This window comes from Cibotium barometz, chromosome 1 (assembly GCF_041138505.1).
Source record: "Cibotium barometz isolate CiBa-2024 chromosome 1, ASM4113850v1, whole genome shotgun sequence".
NCBI lineage: Eukaryota > Viridiplantae > Streptophyta > Polypodiopsida > Cyatheales > Cibotiaceae > Cibotium > Cibotium barometz.
In genome coordinates, this window is record NC_141046.1 from 9,531,086 (window position 1) to 9,553,949 (window position 22,864).

Sequence of the window (22,864 nt, forward strand, 5' to 3'; positions counted from 1 at the left end):
ATCAACCAGATCCATGCCCGGTTTCAGAAAAAAACTCTTATTCCTTGTTCCAATATCTTCCACGACACACGTGTGGGTATCTTCGGTGACCCAGAGCCCGAGCACCGTATGGTCAGCACCCTCTAGGATCCTTTCGCAGGTGACCTAGCACTTCACTCATAGGCCGCTTCCTTGGTCCCTCATCCACCGTACCGGAAGCTCACCATTTAAATCGAACCGAGGCTGGTCAAGACCTCGGTCGACCTTGCTACGCGAGACATCCTCCATTGACTCTCCGTCAGCAGTTGCAACTTTAACAGTTAGGTCTTCATGACCTTAATCCACAAGACAGTCAAAATGCTTCCCCAGCATTCTTGACATAAAACAGTCATTTACAAACAGTCACAAAATACAGTTTCTAAATCGAACTCTCGTCTTTCCACATTATCCCTCCTTAGTCCACATTACTTATTCCACATTCCATTCAATGTGTACTCATTCTCATCCATTTCCTCATATCGACGATACATTAATTCACATACACATTAATTCTCATCCATTTCCTCATATCGACGACACATTAATTCACATACACATTCACATTCACATCCATACATCCACATCTACATGCATACATCCATTTTTACATCCTCATTTATACATCCACATCCCATATCCACATTCATACATACACATCCGTATCCACATCCATACATCCACATCCACATCCACATTCACATCCATACATCCACATCTACATGCTTACCTCCATTTTCACATCCTCATTTATACATCCACATCCCATATCCACATTCATACATACACATCCATATCCACATCCATACATCCACATCCACATGCATACATCCACTATCATGTCCTCATTCATACATCCACATCCACATACATACATCCACATCCACATGCATACATCCACTATCACGTCCTCATTCATACATCCACATCCACATACATACATCCACATCCACATGCATACATCCACTATCACGTCCTCATTCATACATCCACATCCACATACAGACATACATCACATCCACATTCCACATTCACATCTATACATCCACATCTACATCCACATTCACATACATCCACATCCACATTCCCATTCACATCTATACATCCACATCTACATCCATATACATACATACATCCACATCCACATTCCACATTCACATCTATACATCCACATCTACATCCACATCCACATACATCCACATCCACATTCCCATTCACATCTATACATCCACATCTACATCCACATTCACATCTATGCATATACATCTTCATGCATACATCCATTTTCACATTCATACATCCACACTCCCATCTCCACATCCACACATCCACATACATACATCCATTTCCACATTCCCATTCATATAACTCCATATGCCTTCACATCTAATCTTTTACATCTCATCCATTCTCGCCCTATCACAACCCATATATATCTTATCCTATCACATACACTTCTTACCTCATCCCATACACATCTTATCACATCTTAATTCATCTTATCACCTCCTAACTTATTTCATAAGTATCTTATCACCTCTTATCACATCTTATACACCTCTTATCACATCCTATCACATTCCATACGCATCTTATCAAATCTTATCACATCTCATACACCTCTTATCACATCTTATCACATTTCATATCTTTTTTAAAAGAATTCTTATATTTGATATAAGATTTCTCTACACATTTATTTATGCATAAATTTCATTTAAGGAGACTTAACACTTTCGAAATTAAAATCAATCTTTTATGCATCTTCTTATGCATAAATTCAATTTCGTAGGAATTACACTTTTAGAATAAAAGAATTTCTCTTATGCATCTAAGTTATGCATAAAATCCATTTATGATGAAAATCACACTTTTAGTATAAAAAGAATATCTTTTATGCATACCTCTATGCATGAAATCCAATATGATAAAAGTAACACTCTTACAATAAAATAATCAACTTTTATGCATACCTCTATGCATGAAATTCAATTATGATAAAAGTCACACTTTTATAATAAAATAATCAACTTTTATGCATACCTCTGCATGAAATTCAATATAATAAAAGACACACTTTTATAATAAAATAATCAACTTTTATGCATACCTTTATGCATGAAATTCAATTTAATAAAAGACATACTTTTATAATAAAAAAATCAACTTTTATGCATACCTTTATGCATGAAATTCAAATATGATATAAGTAACACTTTTGATATAAAAATTTATCCATTATGCATACTTCTATGCATGAAATAAAAATGATAAAAGTAACACTTTTGATATAAAAAATTTATCCTTTATGCATACTTCTATGCATGAAAATAAAAATGATAAAAATAACACTTTTGATATAAAAATTTATCCATTATGCATACTTCTATGCATGAAAATAAAAATGGTAAAAGTAACACTTTTGATATAAAAATTTATCCATTATGCATACTTCTATGCATGAAAATAAAAATGGTAAAAGTAACACTTTTGATATAAAAATTTATCCATTATGCATACTTCTATGCATGAAAATAAAAATAATAAAAGTAACACTTTTGATATAAAAATTTATCCATTATGCATACTTCTATGCATGAAAATAAAAATGGTAAAAGTAACACTTTTGATATAAAAACTTATCCTTTATGCATAATATAAAAATTCAATTTCTCCATGATTATAATGAAATTATTTCAATTAATCTAGGATGATAATTCCTAGAATATGGTAGGAAGTCCTCTTTTTATGCTTGAATGAAATTATTTTATGCGTAATTTTTATAAAACTTTTGCCATAGCTCCGCTGCTATGACTGAAAAATCTCAAATTTTTTTAAGGGATAAAGCTTATCATTAAATAAATAATTAGAATGGTCTCTAATTGGATCATTAATCCATAATGGATTGAATCATCAATATACATAAACTAAAAGCATAGAAAAAAGCCATTAATTTGGCCTCAAGCATAGCTTAATCTTGGATTAAGGAAAAGCTTTATGAAAAGCTTCATTTGGATTAAGAATGGGTCATGAGTATGACCATTTCTTTGAGTGAGAGAGAGAAATTACATAAAAACCATTAGAATTAAGCATAAATGGAAATTTATGTAATTCTTAACTATCATTAATCACTTAACTTCAATAGCATTAATCAAATTATGTAACTCTTCACTAACATTCATCAATTCACTTCAATATCATTCAAAAACCATTCCAATTAAGCTTCTCAAGCTTGAGAGGGGTTGAGAAGAGAGAAACATTGAGAAATTATAGAAAAGATCAATATTCACTAATTACCTTACAAATTGCTTGATTCTTTGTTCACGGTAGAGGCCCCCAACCAATCAATTGGTTAAGTATGTTGATGGAGCCACCAATGGGGATTGAAGAAAGAGGGAAGCTCCAAAAACTAGTGAATTATTAATGAATTCTTAGTTCTTGGCTTAAGTATGTTGATGGAGCCACCAATGGGGATTGAAGAAAGAGGGAAGCTCCAAAAACTAGTGAATTATTAATGAATTCACAGTGGTTAAGTATGTTGATGGAGCCACCAATGGGGATTGAAGAAAGAGGGAAGCTCCAAAAACTAGTGAATTATTAATGAATTCACAGTTCTTGGCTTAGGTGGAGTAGAGTAACGATGCATAAACACTATATATTTTTCAACAAGGGGGAGGCTTCTATTTATAGGAAAAATTGAGCTCCTAACCAAACAAACTGATTCTAGAATTTTCCAACTCAGTTTGGTCAATTTTTGACCATTTTTAGGTCAGTTGAGCTAACTTTTTGTAACTAGACTTGAATTAGGAGAGAGGAGAGATGAAATATCTCAATTTTTATGAGTTTAAAACTCATTCAAGCATGTGAAATATGCACCTCCTTGAAAGAACTCCCCTTCCTTACATATGTGTCAAAATAGAATCATTATACCCAAAATATCTCATATTTTTAATATTGCTTATAGTTTTTTACTAATAAACCTTGTACATTTTCAACTCTTCATCTTATGTGAAATATGCACCTCCTTTAAAGAACTCCCCTTCCTTACATAGTGTCAATATGAAATCATTATACCCAAAATATCTCATATTTTTAATATTGCTCATAGTTTTTTTACTAATAAACCTTGTACATTTTCAACTCTTCATCTTATGTGAAATATGCACCTCCTTTAAAGAACTCCCCTTCCTTACATAGTGTCAATATGAAATCATTATACCCAAAATATCTCATATTTTTAATATTGCTCCTAGTTTTTTACTAATAAACCTTGTACATTTTCAACTCTTCATCTTATGTGAGCATTTATTCATTTTTGGGTATCTTCTTTTACAAAATTGGATTTATCTCCTCCCTACACATGGATTGATGCTATTGGCCCATAGGAACCTTAATTGGACCATAATCTAAATTTTTTTGAAAATCTAGACCCTTAAGCTAAGGTCCTTTATACCCATTTCCAATTAACTCCAATTGCACATTGGAAAGTTCTTTTTGAATTTCTGTTTCAGAGGAACTTATTTTAATAAGATGAGATAATTTTCTATCCAAAAATATTAAAAATCTGAATATTCTCTCTCTAGAATATTTTCTCTCTCTAAGTTAAAAACAAGTCTTTTATATTTCTGAAGAGGGATTGATTACAGGGGAAGATGCTGGACATTTTGAGAGGCTGGGGAGGAATCTTACAATTATGGTGGAAATTATGCACAACATGGTGGTGGAAATTATGCATCAAGCAGTAATGATGGCACTGCAAATCATTTGTTCGCCATGAAACATGTTGTTGGATCGATGATGACAAATGCTGAGAATGATGATACTTGGTATATGGACTCAGGAGCATCAAACCATATGACTTGTCATGGTGAATGGTTTGAGCATATGAAGCCTATGAATGTGAAAGGCTATGTGGAGACAGGTGATGATACCCAGCATGACATTACACATGTTGGAAGTGTACCATTGGTTATGCACAATGGTCAAACAAAATCTATGTCAGATGTATTGTACGTGCCTTCTATCACAAAAAGCTTGGCCTCAGTTGGTCAAATGGTGGAACAGGAATTACAGGTTCGTTTCAACGAGCATGGTTGCTTCGTTGAGGAATTCAAACATGGATGTAGAGTCATTGCTAAAGGCAAGAAAGAAGGCAGATTGTTTAAGCTGGATGCTGGAATTCCTGAGTTTAAATCAACCATGTTCTCTAAAAGCAGGAATGTGGTACAGGACATTGATATGTGGCATAAGAGAATTGGACATGTCAATATACAAAGATTAAAGAACATGCAGACAAGAGGCATTGTCAGTGGATTGCCTAGATTCAAGTATGATGGACATATGCATGTTTGTGAAGCCTGTCAGTTTGGAAAGCAGGCAAGGTTGAGGTTTCCTAGAGAAGGAAATATGAGTAGCAGGCCACTTGAGATAGTACATAGTGATGTATGGGGTCCTGCACAAAACCCATCTATCAAAGGCAGTTTATACTATGTGACATTCATAGATGATTTCAGCAGGATGACATGGATATACTTTCTCAGAGAGAAGAGTGAAGTGTTGGAAAAGTTCATGGATTTCAAAGCTTTTACAAAAAAGCAATATGGCTGTTGGAATAAATGTTTGAGAACAGATGGAGGTGGTGAATACACCTCAAAGGCTTTTGAGCATTTCTTGAGGAAGCATGGAATAAGAAGACAGTTGACTTGCAGGTATACACCTCAGCAGAATGGTGTGGCTGAGAGAAAGAATAGAGTCATATGTGAAGTGGCTAGGGCAATGCTTAATGAAAAGAGCATGCCAGATTATTATTGGACAGAAGCATGTGCTACTGCAGTGTATATACTGAACAAAACACCTACAATAGCCATTCATGGAAGTACGCCAGAGATGCGACTTACAGGTTATAGGCCAAACATTGGACACCTCAAAGTATTTGGATGCATAGCTTATGTACATGTGCCTGATGAAAGAAGAAGGAAGTTGGATCCTAAGGCAGAAAAGTGTGTATTTGTTGGATATGCACAGGATCGTAAGGCATACAAATGTTATAATCCACAAACTAGACAAGTGGTCATCTCACGAGATGTGGTATTTGATGAGCTTGCTAGTTGGTACAAAGCAAAAGATGAGGGTGTCATTGAGTCACTTGAAGCGGATGTGCCTGTGAACTTGCCACAAGCAAGTTCTAGTTCTACTACTATGTCTGGGCCAGCAGCAGAAGCTGAAAGTAGTACTGTACGTCCATGGTCAGCAGGACGTTTGAGGCATGAGAGTGTGAGCACTGGGAGTAGTGCTATGGATAAAGGCAAGAAGAAAGTCGAAGGAATTGGAATCACAGGTTATGAGTCATCTAGTTCAGAGAGTTTGGATGAGGAGCTTGGCATACCTATTTTACGCACACCCTGGTGCTAGGCAGGATAGATATGTGCCACCACATGCTAGAGTGACAGGTGTTCAGAGTGACCCGCATGCATTGCGGAGATCCCAGAGAGTCAGATATCCAGTTGACAGATTGACATATCAAGATTTTGCTATGCACTATGCATATATGACATCTATGGTGAAGCATGTGGAACCTACATGCTATACAGAAGCTGTTGGAAAGCATGTATGGGAGAAAGCAATGGATGTTGAAATGGACACTTTGGTTCATAATGACACATGGGACTTGGTTGCATTACCAAAGGACAAGAATGTTATTGGCTATAAATGGGTTTATAAAGTGAAGTGCAAATCTGATGGTTCTATTGAGAGACATAAAGCAAGATTGGTAGCAAAGGGTTATGCACAAACCCAAGGTTTGGACTATGATGAAACCTTTAGTCCAGTGGCTAAGATGGGCACAGTGAGATCAGTCATTGCTATGGCTGCAGCTAATGGTTGGGAAATGCATCAGATGGATGTCAAAAATGCATTTCTAAATGGTGATCTACAAGAGGAAGTGTACATGGCACAGCCAAAAGGGTATGTACACCCAAGATATCCCACTCATGTATGCAAATTGAAAAAAGCATTATATGGTTTGAAGCAAGCACCTCGTGCTTGGAGTGATAAGAAGAGCAGATATCTTATTTCACTTGGTTTTCAGATTTCTATAGCAGATTCTTCACTCTATGTAAAGAAGACAGAGCATGGGATTGTTTTACTCGTCATCTATGTGGATGATTTGATTATCACAGGTGATCATGGTGCAGATGTGATGCATGTCAAGAAAGCCTTGAGTGGGCAATTTGACATGAAAGATCTTGGTGAGTTGAGATACTTCCTTGGAATTGAAGTGGTCAAAGATCATGCAGGTACATGGTTAGTACAACGCCAATATGCATTGGATATGTTGGCAAAGTATGGCATGACAGGGTGTAAGCCTATGAGTACACCTTTGGAGCAAAATGTGAAGTTGCGGGTTGATTATGGTGAGGAATTGGATGATCCATCTATGTACAGAAAGATGGTTGGTAGTCTCATATACATGACTATCACACGCCTGGATTTGAGTTATGATGTGGGGCTAGTAAGCCAGTTTATGCAGAGCCCTAGAAAACCACATTTGGATGCAGTGAGACGCATCATGCGATATGTGAAGACCACTGCACACTATGGTCTACTTTATGAGAGTGGTAAAAGCTTGGATATACATGGCTACACAGATGCTGATTGGGTAGGTAGCTCTTATGACAGGAGGTCTACTAGTGGTTATGCTTTTACACTTGGAAGTGTCGTGGTGAGTTGGAGTAGCAAGAAGCAACCTACAGTTGCTTTATCTAGTACAGAGGCTGAATACAGGGGATCAGCCATTGCTACTTGTGAGGCTATATGGTTAAAGAGTCTCTTGGCAGATTTGGGTGAGCCTATCGATGGCAAAGTTGTCATTCATTGTGACAACATGAGTAGTATACAGTTGGCAAAGAATCCAGTGTTTCATGCGAGGACCAAACACATAGAGGTCCATTATCACTTTGTCAGTGAGAAGGTGCTGGATGGTACAGTTGATCTACATGAGACTGATGAGCAGGTGGCAGACATCTTTACAAAGCCACTTAGCAGGGAGAAGTTTGAGTACTTCCGTACTATGTTGGGAGTACATGGGATGAGCTTGAGGGGGAGTGTTGAGAGACTTGATATCCCAAGCTCATCTACATCTTCATCTATGGCAGTACATCATGAGCTTGAGAGGGGCTGTTGAGATTCAAGCTCGATGTCAGTGTGAGCCAGCTATGCTATGTGTTGGCATGTTAGGTAGGAACATGTGTGACATAAATGACCGCGTGTCCAGCTCGTCATAGTGTGTGGACATTAGCTAGGGTTAGATGTGTGTGGACACAACTCATAGTGTGTGGACATTAGCTAGGGTTAGATGTGTGTGGACACAACTCATAGTGTTATGTGTATTATGGATTATGGCTTTATGCTTTGTGTGAGAAGGGAGATGGCTTCTCTCTATGGTTAGGGTTTGTAATATACATTAGGGTTTGCTCCTGTGTGTGTGTCTCCTCTCCCTCTACCGTTCTTCTACTTCATCTATCATACCATAACAGAAGTGAGTCTACTTTTATAGATCCATGAGTCCAGCCTCTGACCCCATCCAGTCCCATGGATTAGCCAACTGCCCAACCACTGTAGTGATAGAATCCATTTAGGAATTTGGTTATGTTTTGTCTCAGGTACCAAGGAAAAGATTTCCCAGGCCCCCTAGCCAGCCCTTCACGCAAACTTCAAGATAGTCACACCACTTACACACCCAATATGTGTTGAAAGAACGGTAGAGGGGGAGGAGACACACACACAGGAGCAAACCCTAATCTATATTGCAAACCCTAACCATAGAGGGAAGCCATGTCCACTCTCACACAAAGCATAATGCACTAATCCATAATCCACACAACACACAATGAGTTGTGTCCACACTCTACTAACCCTAGCTAATGTCCACACACTATGACCAGCTGGACACGCGATCATTTATGTCTCACACATGTTCCTACCTAATCTGCCAGCACATAGCATAGCTGGCTCACACTGACATCGAGCTTGAATCTCAACATCCCCTCTCAAGCTCATGATGTACTGCCGATGAAGATGTAGATGAGCTTGGGATATCAAGACTCTCAACACTCCCCCTCAAGCTCATCCCATGTACTCCAACATAGTCCGGAAGTACTCAAACTTCTCCCTGCTAAGTGGCTTCGTAAAGATATCTGCCACCTGCTCATCAGTCTTCACACAACTGTACCATCTAGCACCTTCTCTCTGACAAAGTGATAATGGACCTCTATGTGTTTGGTCCTCGCATGAAACACTGGATTCTTTGCCAACTGTATACTGCTCATGTTGTCACAATGAATGACAACTTTCCCATCAATAGGCTCACATAAATCTGTCAAGAGACTCTTTAACCATATAGCCTCACAAGTAGCAATGGCTGCACCTCTGTACTCAGCCTCTGTACTGGATAAAGCAACTGTAGGTTCCTTCTACTCCAACTCACCACGGCACTTCCAAGTGTAAAAGCATATCCACTAGTAGACCTCCTGTCATATGTGCTACCTGCCCAATCAGCATCTGTGTAGCCATGTATGTCCTTTTACCACTCTCATAAAGTAGACCATAATGTGCTGTGGTCTTCACATATCTCATGATGCGTCTCACTGCATCCAAATGTGGTTTCCTGGGGCTCTGCATAAACTGGCTGACTAGCCCCACAGCATAACTCAAATCCGGGCGTGTGATAGTCATATATATGAGACTACCAACCATCTTCCTGTACATAGAAGGATCATCCAATTCCTCGCCATAATCAGCCCGCAACTTCACATTTTGCTCCAATGGTGTACTCATAGGCTTACACCCTGTCATGCCATACTTTGCCAACATATCCATGCATATTGGCGCTGTACTAACCAAGTACCTGCATGATCTTTCACCACTTCAATTCCAAGGAAGTATCTCAACTCACCAAGATCTTTCATGTCAAATTGCCCACTCAAAGCTTTCTTGACATGCATCACATCTGCACTATGATCACCTGTGATAATCAAGTCATCCACATAGATGACAAGTAAAACAATCCCATGATGTGTCTTCTTCACATAGAGTGAAGAATCTGCTGTAGAAATCTGAAAACCAAGTGAGATAAGATATCTGCTCATCTTATCACTCCAAGCACGTGGTGCTTGCTTTAGACCATATAATGCCTTTTTCAACCTGCATACGTGAGTGGGATATCTAGGGTGTACATACCCTTCTGGCTGTGCCATGTACACTTCCTCTTGTAGATCTCCATTTAGAAATGCATTCTTGACATCCATCTGATGCATTTCCCAGCCATTAGCTGCAGCCATAGCAATGACTACTCTCACTGTGCCCATCTTAGCCACTGGACTAAACGTCTCATCATAATCCAATCCTTGGGTCTGTGCATAACCCTTTGCTACCAATCTTTCTTTATGTCTCTCAATAGAACCATCAGATTTGCACTTCACTTTGTAAACCCATTTACATGCAATAACATTCTTGTCCTTTGGTAATGCAACCAAGTCCCATGTATCATTATGGACCAATGCGTCCATCTCAACATCCATTGCTTTCTCCCATACATGCTCTCCAATAGCCTCTGTATAGCATGTAGGTTCCACATGCTTCACCATAGATGTCATGTATGCATAGTGCATAGCAAAATCTCTATATGTCAATCTGTCAACAGGATATCTGACTCTCTGGGATCTCCGCAATGCATGCGGGTCACTCTGTACACCTGTAACTCTAGCATGTGGTGGCACATATCTGTCCTGCCTAGCACCAGGTGTGCGTAAAACAGGTATGCCAAGCTCCTCATCCAAACTCTCGGAACTAGATGACTCATAACCTGTGATTCCAATTCCTTCGACTTTCTTCTTTCCTTTATCCATAGCACTACTCCCCAGTGCTCACACTCTCATGCCTCAAACGTCCTGACCATGGACGTACACTGCTACTCTCAGCTTCTGCTCTGCTGGCCCAGACATAGTAGTAGAACTAGAACTTGCTTGTGGTGGCAAGTTCACAGGCACATCAGCCTCAAGTGACTCAATGACTCCCTCATCTTTTGCTTTGTACCAACTAGCAAGCTCATCAAACACCACATCTCGTGAGATGACAACTTGTCTAGTTTGAGGGTTATAACATTTGTATGCCTTTCTATCCTGTGCATATCCAACAAATACACATTTCTCTGATTTAGGATCCAACTTCCTTCTTCTTTCATCAGGCACATGTACATAAGCTATGCATCCAAAAACTTTGAGATGTCCAATGTCTGGCCTGTAACCTGTAAGCCGCATCTCTGGCGTGCTTCCATGAATGGCTGCTGTAGGTGTTTTGTTCAGTATATACACTGCAGTAGCACATGCTTCTGCCCAATAGTAATCTGGCATGCTCTTTTCATTAAGCATTGCCCTTGCCACTTCACATATGACTCTATTCTTTCTCTCATCCACACCATTCTGCTGAGGTGTATACCTGCAAGTCAACTGTCTTCTTATTCCATGCTTCCTCAAGAAATGCTCAAAAGCCTTTGAGGTGTATTCACCACCTCCATCTGTTCTCAAACATTTAATCCAACAGCCATATTGCTTTTCTGCAAAAGCTTTGAAATCCATGAACTTTTCCAACACTTCACTCTTCTCTCTCAGAAAGTATATCCATGTCATCTTGCTAAAGTCATCAATAAATGTCACATAGTATAAACTGCCTTTGATAGATGGGTTTTGTGCAAGACCCCATACATCACTGTGTACTATCTCAAGTGGCCTGTTACTCATATTTCCTTCTCTAGGAAACCTTAACCTTGCCTGCTTTCCAAACTGACAGGCTTCACAAACATGCATATGTCCATCATATTTGAACCTAGGCAATCCATTGACAATGCCTCTTGTTTGCATGTTCTTTAATCTCTGTATATTGACATGTCCAATCCTCTTGTGCCACATATCAATGTCCTGTACCACATTTCTGCTCTTTGAGAACATGGCTGATTTTAGCTCAGGAATTCCAGCATCCAGCTTAAACAATCTGCCTTCTTTCTTTCCTTTAGCAATGACTCTACATCCATGTTTAAAGTCCTCAACGAAGCATCCATGCTCGTTGAAGCGAACCTGTAATCCCTGTTCCACCATTTGACCAACTGAGGCCAAGCTCTTTGTGATAGAAGGCACGTATAACACATCAGACATAGACTTTGTTTGACCATTATGCATGACCAATGGTACACTTTCAACATGTGTAATGACATGCTGGGTATCATCACCTGTTTCCACATAGCCTTTTACATCCATAGGCTTCATATGCTCAAACCATTCTCCATGACATGTCATATGGTTTGATGCTCCTGAGTCCATATACCATGTGTCATCATTCTCAGCATTTGTCGTCATTGAACCCACAACATGTTTTATGGCGAACAAATGATTTGCAGTGCCATCATTGCTGCTTGATGCATAATTTCCACCACCATGTTGTGCATAGTTTCCACCATAATGACCACCACGCTGTGCTCTTCCCCCTCTCAAATCATTCTGTTTGCGGAAACAATCTCTCGCCATATGACCATATTTCCCACAATAATGACATTCAACATCTTGCATAGAATTTTGTTGGCCTTACCAACGTCCTCTTCCACGGGGGTTACCTCTGCCTCTTTGTGGTGCATATCCACGACCACCTCGAGCACCATATGAAGGCTGAAAATTCTGTTGTGGAGGCCTATCCTGCCATCCACGACCATTACCGCCACGTCCACGTGATGCAAATCTCCCCCTGCCTCTAAAGCCTCTCTGCGTAGAAAGCCTGATTTCTGCCATCATCATGGCTAGAAGATGCATCCAAAAATGAATCACTGAGCTTGATTTCCTCAACCAATAAGAGTGAAACCAACTCATCGAAGTCACGTAGACCTGTACTCCTCACTGAGATAGATGTATCAAAAGATTTGTATTCCTTGCCAAGACCACGCAAGGTAATATCCACCAAATCATCATCAGGCATGGGGGCATTTATTGTGGCCAAAGCATCTGCAAACTTCTTGATTTCTTGCACATAATCATGTATGCTCCTTTTATTCCTTTTCACATTGTGTATCTGCTGTCACAACTAAGACTTGCGAGCACTCGTATCTGTATTAAACATCTTGACCAAAGTATCCCATGCATCTTTGGGATTCTCAGCATCCTGTATGTGTATGAGCATAGCATCAGAAATGCATATAGACAAATAATGCAGCACTTTGAATGCTCTCTCTGACCATTGCTTATGAGCAATAAGCTGCTGCTGTGTAGGTTGCCGAGGTAGCTCAGCTCTGGCTCAGCACCTGTAATGAGATTCCAAAATCCTTTTCCTTTCAAGAAACTCTTTATCATGTACTTCCATGCCTGGAAGTTCTTCCTATCCAGCTCTTCACCAACAATCTGAACTGGATTATCCGACATATCTGCTCAATGTGCACCTTCCGCACTCGTCCAAATCTGAAACCGAGCCTTCCTCAGCTCAACCACACTCCAATGAGTGTTCCAGATACTCCAAGATAGCCAACAAACTCCAAATTTGATGTAGAAAATCAACCTGTAATCATCCAAGATGAACTGTCTGACACAGTCCGAGATAGCCTGTGTATTGATGCACTTCCACGGCTCCAAATCACAATGTAATGGTGCAATCAAGTATGGGAAACTTGTATTGACACCTAATGAACCTCAATGTTGAGTATCAACACTATCTGACTTGTGTACATATCAATTTTTGAAAACCCCTTTCTCTGTTTTTGGAAAAACCAGAAAAACCAGAAAAACCAGTAGAAAATTTGCTCTAATTCCTTTAATATTTGACCAAATTGAGCAACCAGGCATTCATTGGCTTAGCATTAGTGTCCATCAACTCCATGTAAGAGGAATTTGTCCAATTGTAAAAGACCAAAGATTAATTGCTCAATTAAAATGCTCTGTTTCTCTGTAACCAGTGGACAGCCTGTTTTAATCAGCTCATTCCCAGCTCAATTAGGCATCATTGACCAAAAAAATCACATAGCCCTCTTCTCCAAGGTGTAAAGCATCCAATTGCTAAAGAATTTGTGGAAGATGTCAAGTACCCAATGAGAATTTGATCTCCTCGTAGGCAAAAAACCAGAAAACTGCTCTGTTTCCTCCTCTCTGGCTGCGCCGCCTGCAATTAGGGGATTTGGGAGTGGTTGTGAGGTTAATTGATGATAGATACTAGTCCCCAAGACACTTAGGCATGTGTGTGACCCATCAATGCTTTGATTTTTACCAAAAATGTGTTCCAAATGCTTCAATTTTTGACTCCTCTTTCTCTGTTTTGTGAGAGCTCAAAAACCAGAGATTTCCATACATTTAAATGCTTCCAAAATGCTCCAAAATTTGTTCAAGGCTTGCACATGGGTTGCCAATACATCCCTCTTTGTCAAATACATATGTCTTTTACCAGAATCACACGTATTTCCACCATACATCAATGTTCCCAAGCTTTAATGGAAAGCTTCAAAAACTAGAATTTTTCTTTGCTTTGATTTGCTCTATTTTGCTTTGCTTTTGCCTGTATCACCTGCAATCCACTCAAGGATGTTTAGAAAACCTTACCCGATAGGCCAAGCTTTCAGATCTGATAGTATTTGGTGTGCTCCAAGCTTCACAGCTCCAATGGCAAGCTTCACAGCTTCTTTTCACAGCTGCTTCTCCCTCTTCTCTTCACTCACTCATAAACCCTAATAAACAGCACAAGGCTCTGATACCATGTTGAAAGAACGGTAGAGGGGGAGGAGACACACACACAGGAGCAAACCCTAATGTATATATTGCAAACCCTAACCATAGAGGGAAGCCATGTCCACTCTCACACAAAGCATAATGCACTAATCCATAATCCACACAACACACAATGAGTTGTGTCCACACTCTACTAACCCTAGCTAATGTCCACACACTATGACCAGCTGGACACGCGGTCATTTATGTCTCACACATGTTCCTACCTAATCTGCCAGCACATAGCATAGCTGGCTCACACTGACATCGAGCTTGAATCTCAACAATATGAAATTGCCTGTTTCACAGATTTAGCTAACTTTAAAACAATCTTTTAATGAACTCATAGTATCACTGATCATAATCCTCCAAAATATCCGGTTGAATTTTAGTTTTCAATCATTCCTTCATCGGTGTACCTATGGCATCATTAGCAACCAGAACGCTCACCACCTGTCCACTCAGGGGCCTAAGTTTAAAGTTGAAGGTATGCAGAAAGTTTGTGAGGCATGTCAATTTGGAAAAAAAACAAAACATGTATTTCCACATGACAAAAATGTGAGCAGGAATGTACTAGATGTTGTGCATTTAGATGTATATGGGGTCTTGCAAAGACTATATCTATGGGTGGTTGCAGGTACTACATAACATTCATTAATGACCACACGAAGAAAGTGTGGGTGTATTTCATGAAGGAGAAGAGTAACGTGTTCACTCGTTTTCAAAATTTCAGAGTGATGGTGGCTGAAAAACAGACAGGAAAGCATGTGAAGTTCCTAAGGTCCGATGGAGGGAGAGAATAATTCTCCAATGAGTTCTCTGAATTCTTGCAAAAGAATAGCATTCATAAACAATTTACATGTAGATACACTCTGCAACAAAATGGAGTTTCTGAGCGGAAAAACATGCACATTGTAGAGATAGCACGAGCATTGATGTGGCAGAGAAGAATATGCCACATAGCTGTTGGGCTGAGGCTTTGTCTACAACAGTTTATATCATGAATAGGACTCCTACTAAACCATACATGATGCAACACCAGAGGAGAAGTTTACTGGTAGGAAACCTAATTTGTCTCACTTGAAAGTTTTTGGATGTATTGCATATGTGCATGTGCCAGATGAGTTATGTACTAAGCTCGATCCAAAAGCAAAAAAATGTGTGTTTATTGGGTATTTCTTTGAGCAAAAGGGATATAGATGTTATAATCCTGCTACACGTGAATTGAGGGTAAGCAGGAATGTTATATTTGATGAGATGAGTAGTTGGTATGCTGCTGAAAAAGATGTTGTTGGGGTTGATGTAAGTGGAAATGTGGTTGCATAGAATGCAAGTTAACAATCACAGTCATTGAGTGGACAAGGAGAGTCCTCATCCAGCGGTTCTGTTGATAGACCATTAAGTGGCAGGCTACATCATAATACCAGTCCTGAAAATGTAGTTGGTACATCACATAAAGGCAAAGAGAAAGTGGTTAATCCCCTTAGTATGCCTGATATTTCTGTAGGGCATTCTCTTGTCAATGGAGATTCTAGTGGCTCGCAGAGCAGATGAGCCTTGATGAGGAGCTTGGGATTCTAGCAATGAGGACACCTGGTGTGACGAAGGCTGTGGAAGCCATGAATGCAGAGCTATGAAGATCTGGAAGAGTTAAAAACCCTGTGCAGAGGTTGACTTATGATGGTTATGTGTCACATCACTATGCTTATATGGCAAAAGTTATGCAGGTTGTAGAACCCACATGTTTTGATGAGGCTATTGGAAATGTGTGTTGGGAGAAAGCTATGGATGAGGAGATGGATGCATTGTATGCAAATAAGACTTAGGATTTGGTGCCATTGCCTGAAGGCAAGAAAGCTATTGGTTGTAAGTGGGTATATAAGGTGAAACATAACAGCGATGGTAGCATAAGTAGATATAAGGCTAGATTGGTAGCCAAAGGATATGAACAGACACATGGGATTGATTATGAGAAGACATTTTCCATGGTTGCAAAGATGGCAATTGTGAGAGTTGTGATGGCGGCGGTTGCAACTAAAGGCTAGTTTTTTCATCAGATGGATGTTAAAAATGTGTTCTTGCATGGTGGACTTGCACAAGAAGAGGTGTATGTGGATCAACCACCACGTTTTGAGTATACAAGTCACCCATAGTATGTATGTAAGCTTTGTAAGGCTTTATATGGACTGAAAAAACCTCCATGAGCATGGCATGACAAGATTGCTGAGTATCTTGTCACTATTGGGCTTTCATATGGCAGATGCAGATCACTCTTTGTATTTGCACAAGAGTGATAAGGGTATTGTGATCATCACCATATATGTAGATGATCTTATTGTTGGGGGTGACAATTTGGATGAGATTGAGCATGTGAAAAGTGTTCTTAAAAGGAAGTTTGAGATGAAGGATTTGGGAGATCTGCACTACTTTTTGGGAATTGAGGTCATTCGCACACCTGAGGGTATCACAGAGACAGTATGTATTGTTGAGATTCAAGCTCGATGTCAGTGTGAGCCAGCTATGCTATGTGCTGGCAGATTAGGTAGGAACATGTGTGAGACATAAATGACCGCGTGTCCAGCTGGTCATAGTGTGTGGACATTAGCTAGGGTTAGTAGAGTGTGGACACAACTCATTGTGTGTTGTGTTGATTATGGATTAGTGCATTATGCTTTGTGTGAGAGTGGACATGGCTTCCCTCTATGGTTAGGGTTTGCAATATACATTAGGGTTTGCTCCTGTGTGTGTGTCTCCTCCCCCCTCTACCGTTCTTTCAACATGGTATCAGAGCCTTGTGCTGTTTATTAGGGTTTATGAGTGAGTGAAGAGAAGAGGGAGAAGAAGCTGTGAAAAGAAGCTGTGAAGCTTGCCATTGGAGTTGTGAAGCTTGGAGCACACCAAATCTTATCAAATCTGAGAGCTTGGCCTACCGGGTAAGGTCCTCTAAACATCCTTGAGCGGATTGCAGGTGAAACAGGCAAAAGCAAAGCAAAATAGAGCAAATCAAAGCAAGGAAAAATTCTGGTTTTTGAAGCTTTCCATTAAAGCTTGGGAACATTGATGTATGGTGGAAATACGTGTGATTCTGGCAAAAGACATATGTATTTGACAAAGAGGGATGTATTGGCAACCCATGTGCAAGCCTTGAACAAATTTTGGAGCAATTTGAATGCATTTAATTGAGTGAAAAACTCTGGTTTTTGAGCTCTCACAAAACAGTGAAAAAGAAGCCCAAAATTGAAGCATTTGGAGTGTGATTTTGGCTCAAATCCAACCATTGGTGGATTGCACACATACCTAGGTGTCTTGGGCACTTGTAGCACTCATCAATTAACATCATAAAGCTTCCCAAAGGGCCCTACAGCAGGCGGCGCAGTCCATACAGAGAAAACAGAGCATTTTTCTGGTTTTTGCCTATGAGGAGATTGATTTCTCACTTGGTGCTTGATATATTCCACAACTTCCTTAGCAATTGGATGCTTTACACTTTGGAGAAGAGGGCTATGTGATTTGTTTGGTCAATGATGCCTAATTGAGCTGGGAATGAGTTGATTAAAACAGGCTGTCCACTGGTTGCAGAGAAACAGAGCATTTTAATTGAGCAATTAATCTTTGGTGTTTTACAATTGGACAAATTCCTCTTACATGGAGTTGATGGACACTATTGCTAAGCCAATGAATGCCTGGTTGCTCAATTTGGTGAAATATTGAAGAAATTAGAGCCAAATCATTACTGGTTTTTCTGGTTTTTCTGGTTTTTCCAAAAACAGAAAAAGGGGTTTTCAAAAATTGATATGTACACATGTCAGATGGTGTTGATACTCAACATTGAGGTTCATTAGGTGTCAATTCAAGTTGCCTATACTTGGTTGCACCATTACATTGCGATTTGGAGCCTTGGAAGGCGTGTAAATTCGGGTATCCCGCACTGAGTGAGTCAACTCATCTTGGATGATTACAGGTTGATTTTCTACATCAAATTTGGAGTTTGTTGGCTATCTTGGAGTATCTGGAACATTCATTGGAGTGTGGTTGAGATGAGGAAGGCTCGGTTTCAGATTTGGACGAGTGCGGAAGGTGCACATTGAGCAGATATGTCGGATAATCCAGTTCAGATTGTTGGTGAGAAGCTGGATAGGAAGAACTTCCAGGCATGGAAGTACAGGATAAAGAGTTTCTTGAAAGGGAAAGGATTTTGGAATCTCATTACAGGTGCTGAGCCAGAGCCTGAGCTACCTCGGCAACCTACACAGCAGCAGCTTATTGCTCATAAGCAATGGTCAGAGAGAGCATTCAAAGTGCTGCATTATTTGTCTATATGCATTTATGATGCTATGCTCATACACATTCAGGATGCTGAGAATCCCAAAGATGCATGGGATACTTTGGTCAAGATGTTTGATACAGATACGAGTGCTCGCAAGTCTCAATTGCGAGAGCAGATACATAATGTGAAAAGGAATAAAAGGAGCATACATGATTATGTGCAAGAAATCAAGAAGTTTGCAGATGCATTGGCCACAATAAATGCCCCCATGCCTGATGATGATTTGGTGGATATTACCTTGCGTGGTCTTGGCAAGGAATACAAATCTTTTGATACATCTATCTCAGTGAGGAGTACAGGTTTACGCGACTTCGATGAGTTAGTTTCACTCTTGTTGGTTGAGGAAATCAAGCTCAGTGATTCATTTCTGGATGCATCTTCTAGCCATGATGATGGCAGAAATCAGGCTTTCTACTCGCAGAGAGGTTTTAGAGGCAGGGGGAGATTTGCATCACGTGGACGTGGTGGTAATGGTCGTGGATGGCAGGACAGGCCTCCACAACAGAATTTTCAGCCTTCATATGGTGCTCGAGGTGGTCATGGATATACCCCTCAAAGAGGCAAAGGTAACCCCCGTGGAAGAGGACGTTGGCAAGGCCAACAAAATTCTATGCAAGATGTTGAATGCCATTATTGTGAGAAGTATGGTCATATGGCGAGAGATTGTTTCCGCAAACAGAATGATTTGAGAGGGGGAAGAGCACAACGTGGTGGTCATTATGGTGGAAACTATGCACAACATGGTGGTAACTATGCATCAAGTAGCAATGATGGAACTGCAAATCATTTGTTTGCCATGAAGCATGTTGTGGGTTCTATGACGACAAATGCTGAGAATGATGACACATGGTATATGGACTCAGGAGCATCAAACCATATGACATGTCATGGTGAATGGTTTGAGCACATGAAGCCAATGGATGTCAAAGGCTATGTGGAAACAGGTGATGATACCCAGCATGTCATTACACATGTTGGAAGTGTACCATTGGTCATGCATAATGGTCAGACAAAGTCTATGTCAGATGTGCTGTATGTGCCTTCGATCACTAAAAGCTTGGCCTCAGTTGGTCAAATGGTGGAACAGGGATTACAGGTTTGCTTCAATGAGCATGGATGCTTCGTTGAAGATTTCAAACATGGATGTAGAGTGATTGCTAAAGGCAAGAAAGAAGGAAGATTGTTTAAGCTGGATGCTGGAATTCCTGAGCTAAAATCAGCCATGTTCTCAAAGAGCAGGAATGAGGTACAGGACATTGATATGTGGCACAAGAGGATTGGACATGTCAATATACAGAGATTAAAGAACATGCAAACAAGAGGCATTGTCAATGGATTGCCTAGGTTCAAATATGATGGACATATGCATGTTTGTGAAGCATGTCAGTTTGGAAAGCAGGCAAGGTTGAGGTTTCCTAGAGAAGGAAATATGAGTAACAGGCCACTTGAGATCGTACATAGTGATGTATGGGGTCCTGCACAAAACCCATCTATCAAAGGCAGTCTATACTATGTTACATTCATTGATGACTTTAGCAGGATGACATGGATATACTTTCTGAGAGAGAAGAGTGAAGTGTTGGAAAAGTTCATGGATTTCAAAGCTTTTGCAGAAAAGCAATATGGCTGTTGGATTAAATGTTTGAGAACAGATGGAGGTGGTGAATACACCTCAAAAGCTTTTGAGCATTTCTTGAGGAAGCATGGAATAAGAAGACAGTTGACTTGCAGGTATACACCTCAGCAGAATGGTGTGGCTGAGAGAAAGAATAGAGTCATATGTGAAGTGGCAAGGGCGATGCTTAATGAAAAGAGCATGCCAGATTACTATTGGGCAGAAGCATGTGCTACTGCAGTGTATATACTGAACAAAACACCTACAGCAGCCATTCATGGAAGCACGCCAGAGATGCGGCTTACAGGTTACAGGCCAGACATTGGACATCTGAAAGTTTTTGGATGCATAGCTTATGTACATGTGCCTGATGAAAGAAGAAGGAAGTTGGATCCTAAATCAGAGAAATGTGTATTTGTTGGATATGCACAGGATAGAAAGGCATACAAATGTTATAACCCTCAAACTAGACAAGTTGTCATCTCACGAGATGTGGTGTTTGATGAGCTTGCTAGTTGGTACAAAGCAAAAGATGAGGGAGTCATTGAGTCACTTGAGGCTGATGTGCCTGTGAACTTGCCACCACAAGCAAGTTCTAGTTCTACTACTATGTCTGGGCCAGCAGAGCAGAAGCTGAGAGTAGCAGTGTACGTCCATGGTCAGGACGTTTGAGGCATGAGAGTGTGAGCACTGGGAGTAGTGCTATGGATAAAGGCAAGAAGAAAGTCAAAGGAATTGGAATCACAGGTTATGAGTCATCTAGTTCCGAGAGTTTGGATGAAGAGCTTGGCATACCTGTTTTACGCACACCTGGTGCTAGGCAGGACAGATATGTGCCACCACATGCTAGAGTTACAGGTGTACAGAGTGACCCGCATGCATTGCGGAGATCCCAGAGGGTCAGATATCCTGTTGACACGTTGACATATAGAGATTTTGCTATGCACTATGCATACATGACATCTATGGTGAAGCATGTGGAACCTACATGCTATACAGAGGCTATTGGAGAGCATGTATGGGAGAAAGCAATGGATGTTGAGATGGACGCAGGGCCATAATGATACATGGGATTTGGTTGCATTACCAAAGGACAAGAATGTTATTGGATGTAAATGGGTTTACAAAGTGAAGTGCAAATCTGATGGTTCTATTGAGAGACATAAAGCAAGATTGGTAGCAAAGGGTTATGCACAGACCCAAGGATTGGATTATGATGAGACGTTTAGTCCAGTGGCTAAGATGGGCACAGTGAGAGCAGTCATTGCTATGGCTGCAGCTAATGGCTGGGAAATGCATCAGATGGATGTTAAGAATGCATTTTTGAATGGAGATCTACAAGAGGAAGTGTACATGGCACAGCCAGAAGGGTATGTACACCCTAGATATCCCACTCACGTATGCAGGTTGAAAAAGGCATTGTATGGTCTGAAGCAAGCACCACGTGCTTGGAGTGATAAGATGAGCAGATATCTTATCTCACTTGGTTTTCAAATTTCTACAGCAGATTCTTCACTCTATGTGAAGAAGACACAGCATGGGATTGTTTTACTAGTCATCTATGTGGATGATTTGATTATTACAGGTGATCATAGTGCAGATGTGATGCATGTCAAGAAAGCTTTGAGTGGGCAATTTGACATGAAAGATCTTGGTGAGTTGAGATACTTCCTTGGAATTGAAGTGGTGAAAGATCATGCAGGTACTTGGTTAGTACAGCGCCAATATGCATTGGACTCTTCATCGGCAGTACATCATGAGCTTGAGAGGGGCTGTTGAGATTCAAGCTCGATGTCAGTGTGAGCCAGCTATGCTATGTGCTGGCAGATTAGGTAGGAACATGTGTGAGACATAAATGACCACGTGTCCAGCTGGTCATAGTGTGTGGACATTAGCTAGGGTTAGTAGAGTGTGGACACAACTCATTGTGTGTTGTGTTGATTATGGATTAGTGCATTATGCTTTGTGTGAGAGTGGACATGGCTTCCCTCTATGGTTAGGGTTTGCAATATACATTAGGGTTTGCTCCTGTGTGTGTGTCTCCTCCCCCCTCTACCGTTCTTTCAACATGTATTGGACATGTTGTCCAAGTATGGGATGGCTGATTGTAAGTTAATCTCA